The following is a 13,421-nucleotide window of genomic DNA, read 5'->3' on the forward strand; positions in this document are numbered from 1 at the left end:
TAGTGAGAAATTATTGGACCAAGATAGAGGAAAATGTAAGAGTTAGGTTAGGGTTGCCAGATAAAAATACAACATTCCTGGCTGGATGCAGTGGCTCACGCCTGTAATCCCAGCACTTTAGGAGGCCAGGATGGGTGGATCACTTGAGGTCTGGATTTCCAGACCAGCCAGGCCAACAAGGTGAAACCCCATCTCTACTAAAAATACAAAAATTAGCTGGGTGTGGTGGCACACGCTTGTAATCCCAGCTACTCGGGAGGCTGAGGCATGAGAATCGCTTGAGCCTGGGAGGCAGAGGTTGCAGTGAGCCAAGATCATGCCATTGCACTCCAGCCTGGGTGACAGAGTGAGACTCCGCCTTAAAAAAAAAAAATACAGCGTTCCTGGCCAGGTGTGGTGGCTCACGCCTATAATCCCAACACTTTGGGAAGGTGAGGTGGGAGGCATGCTTGAGCCCAGGAGTTCGAGATCAGCCTGAGCAACATAGTGAGACCCTGTCTCTACAAAAAATAAACAAAATTAGTAGAGCATGGTGGTGTACATCTGTAGTCCCAGCTACTCAGGAGGCTGAGGTGGGAGGATTGCCTGAGCATGGGAGGTTGAACCTGCAGTGAGCTGAGATTGTACCACTGCACTCCAGCCTTGCAACAGAATGAGACCTGTCTCAAAAAACAAACAAACAAACAAACAAAAACCCAGCACTCCCAGTTACATTCTTTTTTTTTTTTTGAGACGGAGTCTCGCTCTGTCACCCGGGCTGGAGTGCAGTGGCCGGTTCTCAGCTCACTGCAAGCTCCGCCTCCGGGTTTACGCCATTCTCCTGTCTCAGCCTCCCGAGTAGCTGGGACTACAGGTGCCCGCCACCTCGCCTGGCTAGTTTTTTGTATTTTTTAGTAGAGACGGAGTTTCACCGTGTTAGCCAGGATGGTCTTGATCTCCTGACCTCGTGATCCGCCCGTGTCGGCCTTCCAAAGTGCTGGGATTACAGGCTGGAGCCACTGCGCCTGGCCATTTTTTTTTTTTTTTTTAAGACAGAGTCTCACTCTATCGCCCAGACTGGAGTGCAGTGGCTCAATTTCAGCTCACTACAGTCTCTGCCTCCTGGGTTCAATAGATTCTCCTGCCTCAGCCTCCCGAGTAGCTGGGATTACAGGCATGCGCCAACACCCCTGGCTAATTTTTGTATTTTCTTGGGTAGAGACGGGGTTTCACCATGTTGGCCAGGCTGGTCTTGAACTCCTGACCTCAGGTGATCCACCTGCATTGGCCTCCCAAAGTGATAAGATTACAGGCGTGAGCCACCATGCCCGGCCATTTCCTCCTTTTTAGTGAGTGTCAATTATGATTTTACCTTCCCTGCCTCACCATTGTGTGTGGGGAGTGGATAACTTGAAGTTCAAAGGTATTCAGACCGAGAGCAGCATCAGTTGAAATTGAAGACTCATTCGCACCTGGCCTTGATTTAGATGAGGAAAGTATGGACGTCAAGCTCAATACTAGCACATTAATGGGGTGAGACCTTGGGGGGATTTAAGGGGCAGTGAGTGTATTGTACATGTAAGAGCAAGTGAATCATTAGGAGACAGAAGATGGACTGTGATAGAGAGTAACCTTAGTGGTCCCCAGAGAACCATGTATCTGAATATTCACACCATTGTTAGTTCCCTCCCATTGAAACTGGACTGGGCTGTAACCTGTTTTAACCAAGAGAATGTGGTAGAAGTGATGCTGTGTCAGTCACAGGCATAAACCTTAAGAAGGCCTGACAATTTCCATCCCTTCCGTGTGAGTAAGACCAGTTTGAAAGTGGATCATTCAGCCCTGTTCAAGCTGCCCCAACCCTTGCCATATAGACTAGAGACCAGCTGTCCCTGCTGAATTCTGTTCAAATTGCAGAATGATGAGCAAATGATGTGGTTTGGATTTGTGTCCCCACTAAATCTCATGTTGAATTGTAATCCCCAATGTTTACAGGTGGGGCCTAGTGGGAGGTGATTGGATCATAGGGGTGGATTTCTTATGCGTGCTTTAGCACTATCCCCTTGGTGCTGTTCTTGTGATAGTGAGTGAGTTCTCATGAGATCTGGTTGTTTAAAAATGTGTGGCACTTCCCCGCTCCCTCTCTTGCTCCTGCCATGTGAGAGGCCTCGATCCCCTTTTGCCTTCTGCCATGATTGGAAGCAGAAGCAGAAATCGTTATGCTTCCTGTATAGCCTGCAGTGTCACCAGCCAATTAAACTTCTTTTATTATTTATTTATTTACTTATTTATTATTTTTTGAGATGGAGTCTTGCTCTGTCTCCCAGGCTGGAATGCAGTGGCACAATCTTGGTTCACTGCAACCTCTGCCTCCCAGGTTCAAGCGATTCTCCTGCCTCAGCCACCCGAGTAGCTGGGATTACAGGCTTCTGCCACCAAGCCCAGCTAATTTTTGCATTTTTAGTAGAGACAGGGTTTCACCATATTGGCCAGGCTGGTCTCGAACTCCTGACCTCAGGTGATCCGCCGCCTCAGCCTCCCAAAGTTGGGAATACAGGCATAAGCCACCGTGCCCGGCCTTACTATTACTATTTTTTTTTTTGGAGTTTCGCTCTTGTTGCCCAGGCTGGAGTGCAATGGCGCGACCTCCACTCACTGCAACCTTCGCCTCCCAGGTTCAAGCGATTCTCCTGTCTCAGCCTCCTGAGTAGCTAGGATTACAGGCACGCACCACCACACCCGGCTAATTTTGTATTTTCTGTAGAGACGGGATTTCACCATGTTGGTCAGGCTGGTCTTGAACTCCTGACATCAGGTGATTCACCCACCTTGTCCTCCCAAAGTGCTGAGATTACAGGCGTGAGCCAATGCACCTGGCCACCTCTTTTCTTTATAAATTACCCAGTCTCAAGTATTTCTTTATAGCAATGTGAGAACAGACAAATAACAGTGAGTAAATATGACAGCTGTTTTAAGCCAGGAGTAAGCAAACTATGACCCACGGCTGGCTATTTGTTCTTTTATTTTTATTAACAGCTTGTTTGAGATATAATTCACATACCATACAGTTCATCCACTTAAAGTGTACAGCACAATGGTTTTTAGTATATTCATGTATGTGTACAACCATTACCATGGTCAACTTTATAATAATTTCTCAAAAAGAAATTCTGTATCCTTTACCTATCACCTTCCCATCCTCCCTTCTTTTACACCCCCAGCCCTAAGAAATCTATGTATTGTCTCTTTTCTTCCCTGTTCTGGACATTCCATATGAATGTAATCATATAATATGAGATCTTTTGTGACTGACTGCTTTCATTTATTATGTTTTCAAGGTTCATACATGTTGTAGCATCTATTAGTACTTCATTCTTTTTTTTTTTTTAAGACAGTGTTTCACTCTTGTTGCCCAGGCTGGAGCAACAAGATGGTGCAATCTCGGCTCACTGCAACCTCTGCCTCCCGGATTCAAGCGATTCTCCTGCCTTAGCCTCCTGAGTAGCTGGGATTACAAAGCATATGGCACCATGCCTGGCTAATTTTGTATTTTTAGTAGAGACAGGGTTTCTCCATGTTGGTCAGACTGGTCTCGATCTCCCAACCTCAGGTGATCCATCCACCTCGGCCTCCCAAAGTGTTGGGATTACAGGCATGAGCCACTGTGCCTGGTCTTACTTCATTCTTTTTTTATGGCCAAATAGTGTTCCATTGTGCAGATATATCACATTTTGTTTATCCATTCATTAACTGTTAGACATTTGAGTTGGACCCACCTTCTGGCTATCATGAATAATGCTGATATATACATTGGTATCCACGTATCTGTTTGAGTTCCTGCTTTTAATGCTTTTGGATAAATACCTATGAGTGGAATTACTGGAATATATGGTAATTCCATATTGAACATTTTAGGATTGCCAAACTGTTTTCCACAGCCATACCATTTTACATTCCCACCACTAATGCATGAAAATTCCAGTTTCTCCATATTCTCCCCAATGCCTGGCACCCTTGTCAAAAATCAGTTGACCATAGATGAGTGAGATTATTTCTGGACTTTCAATTGTGTTCCATTTCTCTATAAGTCTATCCTTGTGCCAGTACCACACTGCATTCATTATTGCTGCTTTGCAGTAAGTTTTGAAATCAGGAAATATGAACCCTCCTACTTTGTTTTTCTTCTTAAAAGTTGTTTTGGCTATTCTTGGTCCATATGAATTTTAAAATCACCTCGTCAATTGCTATAAAATAGTAATCTCAGATTCTGATGGGGATTGCATTATATCAAAAGATCAATTTAGGAAAGATTGGCATTTTAAAAAATGTTAAGTCTTACAATCTATAAACATAGGATGTTTTTCCAATTTTTTTTTTTTTTTTTTCGAGACAGAGTCTGGCTCTGTTGCCCAGACTGGAGTGCAATGGCATCATCTCAATTTATTGCAGCCTCCAACATCTGGTCTCAAGCGATCCTCCCACCTCAGCCTCCTGAGTAGCTGGGACTACAGGTGCATGCCACCATGCTGGGCTAATTTTTTGTAGAGCCAGGGTCTTGTCATGTTGTTCAGGCTGGTCTTGAACTCCTGGACTCAAGCACTCCTCCCACCTGTCTCCCAAAGTGCTGGGATTATAGGCAGGAGCCACCATGCCTGGCCAGTTTTTGTTTTTTGTTTTTTGTTTTTTTTTGTTTGAGACGGAGTCTCACTCTGTCACCCGGGCTGGAGTGCAGTGGCCGGATCTCAGCTCACTGCAAGCTCTGCCTCCTGGGTTCACGCCGTTCTCCTGCCTCAGCCTCCCGAGTAGCTGGGACTACAGGAGCCCGCCACCTCGCCCAGCTAGTTTTTTGTATTTTTTTAGTAGAGACGGGGTTTCACCGTGTTGGCCAAGATGGTCTCGATCTCCTAACCTCGTGATCCGCCCGTCTCGGCCTCCCAAAGTGCTGGGATTACAGGCTTGAGCCACCGCGCCCGGCCGATTTTTGTTAATTTTTCTTATATCCTGCAACCTTGCTGAATTTGTTTGTTAATTCTAATAGTTTTTTAGTAGATTCCTTAAGATTTTCCTTATACAAGATTGTGTGTCCGTGAAGAGATAGTTTTATGTCTTCCTTTCTACTTGGATTCCTTTAATTTGTATTTCTTGCCTAATTGCCCTGGATAGAACCTCCAGTATAATGTTAAATAGAAGTGTTTGGAATGGTTGCATATGGTGGCTCATGCCTGTAATCCCAGCACTTTGGGAGGCCAAGGCAGGTGGATCACTTGAGGTCAGGAGTTTGAGACCAGCCTGGCCAACATGGTAAAACCCAGTCTCTACCAAAAAATACAAAAAATTAGCCAGGTGTTGTGGCGTGCACCTGTAATTTCAGTTACTTGGGAGGCTGAGGCATGAGAATCCCTTGAACCCAAGTGGCAGAGGTTGCAGTGAGCTGAGATCAAGCCACTGCACTCCAGCCTGGGTGACAGAGCGAGACTCTGTCTCAAAAAAACAAAACAAAAATAAGTAGAAGTGGTTGGAATAGACATTCTTCTCTTATCCTTGTCTTATTTCCTGGGGAAAGCATCCATTCTCTCACTGTTAAGTATGATATTGGCTCTAGGTTTCTCACAGATGCCCTTCATCAGGTTGAAGACGGCTGCCTGTTTTTGTAAATAAAGTTTTGTTGGGACACAGACATGCCGTTTGTTTATCGATTATATATGAGTGCTTTTTGCTATAATGACAGAGTTGAGTTGTTGTGACAAAGACTGTATTGCTTGCAAGTCTAAACTATATACTATCTGGTCCTTAAAAAAAAAAAGTTGGCTGGACATCTGTTTTAAGCCACTAAATTTTGGAGTAGTTTGCTATGAAGCAATACATAACTTAAAAATCTACCAATCTTAGACTGGGACCCCAAAGAACTGCACAATTGAGTAAAGGAGAACTGTAAAAAACACACACACACAAAAGAAAACAAAACAAAAACCCTTCCATAAACGTAGTCCAGCTTTGAGTCATCAGGTGACTCAGAAAATCTGGAGCCCTGAAGTTGAGTTAAGATGATCCTAGACTGCCAGTGCCCCTAGATGCCTGGTAGAAGCAAATGGAAATCTTTCCCAGAGGAAGATATTATTATTGTTACTTAAAATGATTTTTAAAAGTACAGTGTCCAAAACATAACCAGGTATATGGTGACATGAGAATGAATCAGTAAAAACTGATAATGGGGCAAGGAGTGGTGGCTCACACTTATAATTCCAGCACTTTGGAAGGCCGAGGCAAGAGGATCACTTGAAGCCAGGAGTTGGAGACCAGCCTGGTCTCTGCAAATAGTGAGACCCTGTGTCTACAAATAAAAAAGATTAACCAGACATGTTGGCACACACCTGTAGTCCCAGTTACTTGGGGGCTGAAGTGGGATAATCACTTGAGCCTAGGTGGTCAAGACTGCAGTGAGCCATGATCACACCATTGCACTCCAGCCTACGTGACAGAGTGAGACCCTGTCTTGAAAATGAAAACAAAAATAGAAACTGGTTGGTTGCAGTGCAGTTACACCTGTAATCCCAGCACTCTGGGAGGCCAAGAGAGTAAGATGCTTTGAGCCCTGGAGTTCGAGACCAGCCTGGGCAACACAGAGAGACTCTGTCTCTCTCTCTTTTTTTTTTTTTTTTGGTAAAAAGCAAAAACAATATCTGACAGTGCAAGCAGACTCACAGGAACTCCAGATTGGAATTATCAGTTATAGACCATAAAACAACAATACTATGTTTAAGCATGGAAAAGATAAGCCTGAAAAGTATAGCAGGGCACTGGGAGATACATGAAGTGGCATAGCAGATTTGAAAAAGAACCACCTAGAGGCCAGGCACAGTGGCTCACACCTGTAATCCCAGCACTTTGGGAGGTTGAGGCGAGTGGATCACCTGAGGTCAGGAGTTCAAGATCAGCCTGGCCAATATGCCGAAACCCTGTTTCTAGCAAAAATATAAAAACTAGCTGGGCGTGGTGGCATGTGCCTTGTAATCCCAGCTACTCGGGAGGCCGAGGCAGGAGAATTGCTTGAACCTGGGAAACGGAGGTTGCAGTGAGCCGAGATTGTGCCACTGCACTCCAGCCTGGGCGACAGAGCGAGACTCTGACAAAGAAAGAAAAGAAGAAAAGAAAAGAAAAGAAAAAGAAAAGAAGGAAGAAGGAAGGAAGGAAGGAAGGAAGGAAGGAAGGAAGGAAGGAAGGAAGGAAGGAAGGAAGGAAGGAGAAAGAGAGAAAGAACCAAATAGAAATTCTAGACTTAAATAATAGAATAACCAAATGGAGCTCAATAGTTGGGGTTTAAGAAGAGTTGGTTTTTTTTTTTTTTCCCCCTGAAAAGAGACTAAGTGAGCTGAAAATAGAAGAAACTTATTAGGACAAAGCATAGAGGGATAAAAGACAGAAAATACAGAAGAAAGGGATGAAGTAAGAAGGTTGAATGTGTTTCAATTGGAGCCCCAGAAAGAAAGAAGAAAAAGGACAGAAACCGTATTTGAACACATAATGGCTGAAAATTGTTCAAAACTGAACTATTCAAAAGGCGATAGGCAGCCGTGAAATGACAGATATCTACTCTACCATGTAGTCTCTCTTTTTTTTTTGAGACCGAGTGTCACTCTGTCACCCAGGCTGGAGTGCAGTGGCGCAATCTCGGCTCACTGCAACTTCTACCACCTGAGTTCAGGCAATTCTCGTGCCTCAGCCTCCCGAGTAGCTGGGATTACAGGCGCACGCCACTATGCCCGACTAATTTTTGTATTTTTAGTAGAGACGGGGTTTCACCATGTTGGCCAGGCTGGTCTCGAACTCCCGACCTCAGGTTATCCGCCCACCTCGGCCTCCCAACGTGCTGGGATATGAACTACCACACCCGGCATATTCTGACTCTTAAAAACCTTAATGTACAAAGCTGCCTTTAAAAGGATTCTGAAACCAAGATGAAGGTAGTTCGGTAGTAGGTGGAGCAGGGCTTGCCTGGGCTGAGTTTAAGTACAAGCTCTGCTACTTCCTAGCTGTGCCACCTGGAGAAAGTTGCCAAATGTCAATTTTCTCAAGTAATAAATGAGAATAAAGAGTAACACCGACCTACCCCCCCATTGTGAAAATCAAATGATAAGTCTGGGCAAGGTGGCTCACACCTGTAATCTTAACAGTTTAGGAAGCCAAGATGGGAGGATCTCTTGAGCCCAGGGGTTTGAGACCAGCGTGGGCAATAGAGTGAGCCCTCGTCTCTAAAAGAAACAGAAAAAGAGAATCAAATGATAAAATGCATGTGAATGAGTCTAGTGAATGCCAAGTGCTTTTAAAATGAGATGTGGTTTGAGCAGTTCCACAAGCATGCCCAGGGTCACTACCAGTGACAGGCAGGACTGGCCACATAATTTGCAGGGCCCAGTGAAAAATGAGAATGCAGGGCCCTTTGTTAAGAAAGTACGAAGAATTTCAAGACAGCGGCAGTAGAGCATTAAACCCAGCACAGGGCTCTTCTAAGTACAGGGCCCTGTATTCTACACAGGTCACATACCCATGGAGCTGGCTTTAGTGACAGACCCTGCAAAGAACCATACTGTGCCTTAGGAAAGGGCTGCTCACCCCACACCCAGATATCTGCAGCCATAGCCCATGTCATCTTTGAATTCTGAAGGGCAGCAATGTTTTGGGAAAATGCAAGCACACGTGTTTCCAAATGCCAAGGAAGGCAAGTGCAGTGACTGGAGTGGTTTTCTGGGAGAGTGGGTGGGGCTAGCAAGGCTGCCATCGGAACTGTGGAACTGACTGTTCTCCACAGACTCTGGCCTAGAAAAAAAAGAACCCTGTAGCTGTATCTACAGGGCCTGTTGTTGTTGCTGCGGTGTATTACAACACAGTCTGGCAGCCTCCCCTGCCTTTCTGTCTTCCTCCTGGAAGAGCCTGGTCCCAGACATGTGACACGTCCACACAGCCCTCTGCAGATTTGCCCACACTGCTCCTCACTGTTCCCTCAATTATTAGGCTTTTCCAGGTCTGCATGCTTTTTGCTCATGCTGTCCCCTCCTGCCTGGGAGTCCCTTTCCTCCTTGTCCACACTCCTCTGTCTGGCAAACACCTACTTCATCTTCTAAGATTCAGCTCTACTGTCAGGTGACCTCTTCAATGAAGCCTTCCCTGCCTTTCGTAGGAAGAGCTGATTCCTCTTTCCTTGGCGCCTTCCACTGTGCTCTATGCAGACATCTGTCACAACCCCTGTAACATGAAGAGGAGAACTGACATGTTATGTGTATGTCACTGTCTCCTAGACTGAAGCCCTTAAGGGTTGGGACATATATACCTGATAGCATAGAGCTTAATATGTGCTGTTATTTTATTTTATTTTTGGTTTTATTATTTTGAGACAGAGTTTTGCTCTTGTTGCCCACGCTGGAGTGCAATGGTGCCATCTCAGCTCACTGCAACCTCCGCCTCCCAGGTTCAAGCGATTCTCTTGCCTCAGCCTCCCAAGTAACTGGGATTACAGGCATGTGCCACCACACTGGGCTAATTTTGTATTTTTAGTAGAGATGGGGTTTCTCCATGTTGGTCAGGCTGGTCTCGAACTCCCAACCTCAGGTGATCTGCCCACCTCAGTCTCCCAAAGTGCTAGAATTATAGGTGTGAACCACCGTGCCCAGGCTAATATGTGCTGTTATTAAGGATAGTAGATGCTTAATCAATCGGTATTAGTATACAGAGGAATTTTGATCAACTTTGTCTTTTTGTGTTAATGAATGAATAAGTTCTTTCAGTGACTCTCCCTGGCAACTGGTAAACAGGGAAGCTTCTAGGCATTGAGAATAGACAAATGACTGAGACAGAACCCCTGCCCTCGAGGTGGTTTCAGTCTTGCCTTTATTTGTCTTTTCTGCAGACATCATCTCTCTCTTTTTTTTTTTTATCTTTTTTTTTGAGATGGAGTCTCACTCTTGTTGCCCAGGCTGAAGTGCAATGGCACGATCTCGGCTCACTGCAACCTCTGTTCAAGCGATTCTCTTGCCTCAGTCTCCTGAGTGGCTGGGATTACAGGCATGCACCACCACGTCCAGCTAATTTTTTTTTTATTATTTTTAGTAGAGACGGGGTTTCTCCATGTTGGTCAGGCTGGTCTCAAACTCCCGACCTCAGGTGATCTGCCCACCTCAGCCTCCCAAAGTGCTGAGATTACAGGTGTGTGAGCCTCTGCGCCCAGCCCCCAGACATCATCTCTTGAAGGCAGCATGTTGATTTGATTTGTGGACGAGGCTCTTCACAAATATTTGAATGCAATATAGTGCCAAGAAAGCAGGTTTGGAGTCAGGAGACATGAGTTCTAATCTGACTATGGGACATTAGGTGTCCATAGGTAACTAGTAGGTCCCACGGGTAACTAGCTATGGGACATCAGGTTTCTGTTTCCTCAAAAATGAGGGAGTTGAGTTAAGAGCTTCCCTAAGGCCCAGGTGCAGCTCCTTCATCTCTATGGGAGCGACTCAGAGGTAGCCATCTGATTGGAGGAAGGTAGGTTCATCCTGAACCTGCTTTTGCTCAGTAGTTTACCCTCTGGAGTTGGCGGAAGAACTCAGCCATTTTGTTTTTGTTTTTGTTTTGAGACGGAGTCTTGCTCTGTCACCAGGCTGGAGTGCAGTGGCGTGATCTCAACTCACTGCAACCTCTGCCTCCCAGGTTCAAGCGATTCTCCTGCCTCAGCCTCCTGGGTAGCTGGGACAGTGCGCGCCACCATGCCCAGCTAATTTTTGTATTTTTAGTAGAGACGGGGTTTCACCATGTGGCCAGGATGGTCTCCATCTCTTGACCTCGTGATGCGCCCACCTCTGCCTTCCAAAGTGCTGGGATTACAGATGTGAGCCACCCCACCCGGCCGAACTCAGCCATAAGGCCTCTTCGTGTTTTAATCTCCTGGGATCTCCTGCTTGAAAGGTAACAAGCCAAGAGAAAGTATGGTCTTTACAGTTACTGGGTGTCCAGAGGGAGGTGATATCTGCTAAATTGGTTCTCGAGGTGGGATTTCCCCAGTCCCGACTGAGCATCTTAGACTTCATGGGGTTGCTTCCTAGGGCTAACCCGGCCAGCTGACCTAACAAACAGCCTGGCCTGCCCCTCTCCAGCCTCTGGGTAGGCCCCGTGGACAGATAGGAGGGGCAATGCCTTCAGAGAGACGATACAGATGGGAAGTCAACTAGCTTGCTTAGGCATTAATTTCTCGGGAGGTAAGAGATGTTGTGAGGGGGTGTCAGTTTCCACCATCCCTTCTCTATGGCCCCCACAAAGGGCAAGGGCCAGACACGTGGGCTGGCGTGGAGAGGCGGAGAAGCCAATGAATGGGGGCGGGGCCTCATTTGCATGGACGGCGAGCGGCCACCAATCCGGACAGGCGGATCGACAGCCCGCGCGCCTTTTGGGGGCGGACTGACAGCCCCGGGGCCCTATGGAAGGCGGGTCCTGCGGCCGGCGGGGGCGGGACGGCGCCGGGCGCTGCCCCGGGGATTCGGGCCGGCTCGCGGGCGCTGCCAGTCTTAGGCGGCGGTGTCCGGCGCGCGGGCGGCCTGCTGGGCGGGCTGAAGGGTTAGCGGAGCGCGGGCGAGGCGGAGAGTGACGGAGTCGGCGAGCCCCCGCGGCGACAGGTACCGGCGCCATGGCCGCGGAGATGGGGCGGCCGGCCGCGGCGCCCCGGGAGCCGAACGCCCTCCTTTCGGGTCCCGCCGCGGCCGCACTCGCTGCCTCAGCTCCCACCCCCACGCGGCTTCGCAGTCCAGGAGCCGCGTGTCGCGGGGGAGCGGGGTCCGGAAGCCTCGAGGGGAGCGCTCGGGAGGCCCCAGCCCCACTGCGGCGCCCCTCGCCGCGCCCCGGGGGCTGCGGGGCCGGTGCTCCCCGCGGGAGGCGCAGAGCCGAGTGGCCACGGGCGCCACTCCCCGCCCCCGCCGGCCTCTCCCGGCAGAGGCGAGGCGGGTCGCGCCCGCCCGTCCTCACTGGGCTTTTGTTTCCCGCCCGGGATGACAGGTCCCGCGCCGCCTCCGGTCTCTGGCCCCCGGCTCGTCCGGGACAGGCGGCGGGACCCTAAGCCGGCACCGCTGCAGGCGGGAGCCAAACTTCGCTTTCGGGTCCGGGCGCCGGGACAACCGTACCCCAGGGCGCGCCGAGCGCCGGGACGCCGCGGGCGCGGGGCGGATTCGCCCACCTGGCGGGGCCGTGGAGGGGAGGGTGGCGGGGTGGCCGCACTCCGGGTGTGGACGGGCGGTCCCCGCCTTCACCTGCCGCCTCAGGACAAGCGTTGGGGAACCGCATCGCCGCCGTCGGCCGCTTGTGGAGGAGTCCGCGCAGCGCCGTCTAACAGGTGATCCGCGTCACTCCCAGGCCATACCGAAGCGGCTGAACGCTGTGTCAGGGGTCCTTATGCTCTTCAGTTCTGGGACGTGAAAACGCCTTCCGCCTTACTGATCGTCCAAAAAGGTGTACAGGTCACAGTATAAGAGTCAAAAACCGATATTGCCGAAAAGACACTTCGAGCGTCAGGGTACAGAGTGGCTTTCTTCGATCAACGAGCCGGCAGGAACATCGATCGTAGTCACTAAAATCGGGTTCTGCAGTGGTGGCGAAAGCGTAGTAAGGTTGAAGTTGTAAGCGGAGATGCAGAACTCTAGATACCCTTCAGTGTGGTTCAGGACAGTGTGTTCAGCGTTTGGCCGCCGTTCAGTAAATTCTGCATGAAGCAGTTTGAGCTCGTGGTTTTGGATTTACTTTTCAGGAGTATGTTTTCCAGTGGAATAAGGCTTACTACTGAATGGGAGCTTTCTTTGCCTCCCTGAGGGTAGACAGGAGTGTTTATTTTCATTGTCTTCCCATTTTGTTAGATTGTGGACAAGGAAAAAGTTAAAGCATGTTTTGGTTAAGTATTTTTAATAGTCTGGGATTTTATCCACCTCCCCCATAAGGGTTTTTACTTGAAAGAATTGTAAAGTAATTCTCTAAAGGGAGCTGCTTCTCTTGGTGTTTGAATCAAGAGCCAAGAATCGACTTGAAAAAATTCTTATTCTGGTGGGAAATTTTTATTGTCATACTTTCACTTCACCATTTTCTGTTTATCTCTCCCCCAACTGACCTCTGCCTGACAATCTACAATTATGGCCCTGACCAATTTAGAGATTCTACACAAATAACATTTTTAAAACGAGGGTTATTAATACTTATTATTAGTGAGAAACACTTGATTTAGTTACCAAGTTTTTTTCTCCTAATGTGTCTTGGTTGATATCTGTATTAGGTATGATTTATACTTCAGAGATTAAGTTTAAGTTAAGAACAAAGTTGCTAATCTTGATTTAATTATGCTAGCTTATTATTCATTGAATGGTCATTTTACTTATTTGCCTAGGTAATTAAAGTTAGCTGATGACTGATAAGAGTTCGCCACTGAA

The 13,421-nt window shown here is 47.8% G+C and overlaps 1 protein-coding gene across 2 annotated transcripts in view; it reads left to right on the plus strand.

The window, feature by feature from the left end:
- Nucleotides 1-11,455: 11,455 nt before the first annotated feature.
- FKBP5 (FKBP prolyl isomerase 5) overlaps nt 11,456-13,421 on the plus strand; it is a 114,673-nt gene continuing 112,707 nt past the window's right edge. The window contains exon 1 of one of the 2 annotated variants that reach the window (XM_023212625.2): nt 11,456-11,630. The gene's annotated coding sequence lies outside the window, so the exon portion shown is untranslated. Of the gene's footprint in view, nt 11,631-11,982; nt 12,341-13,421 lie in introns of those variants that run through there. The other variant, XM_023212626.2, reaches the window with a different exon arrangement.

Source organism: Piliocolobus tephrosceles, chromosome 5 (genome assembly GCF_002776525.5).
Source record: "Piliocolobus tephrosceles isolate RC106 chromosome 5, ASM277652v3, whole genome shotgun sequence".
Taxonomy (NCBI): Eukaryota; Metazoa; Chordata; class Mammalia; order Primates; family Cercopithecidae; genus Piliocolobus; species Piliocolobus tephrosceles.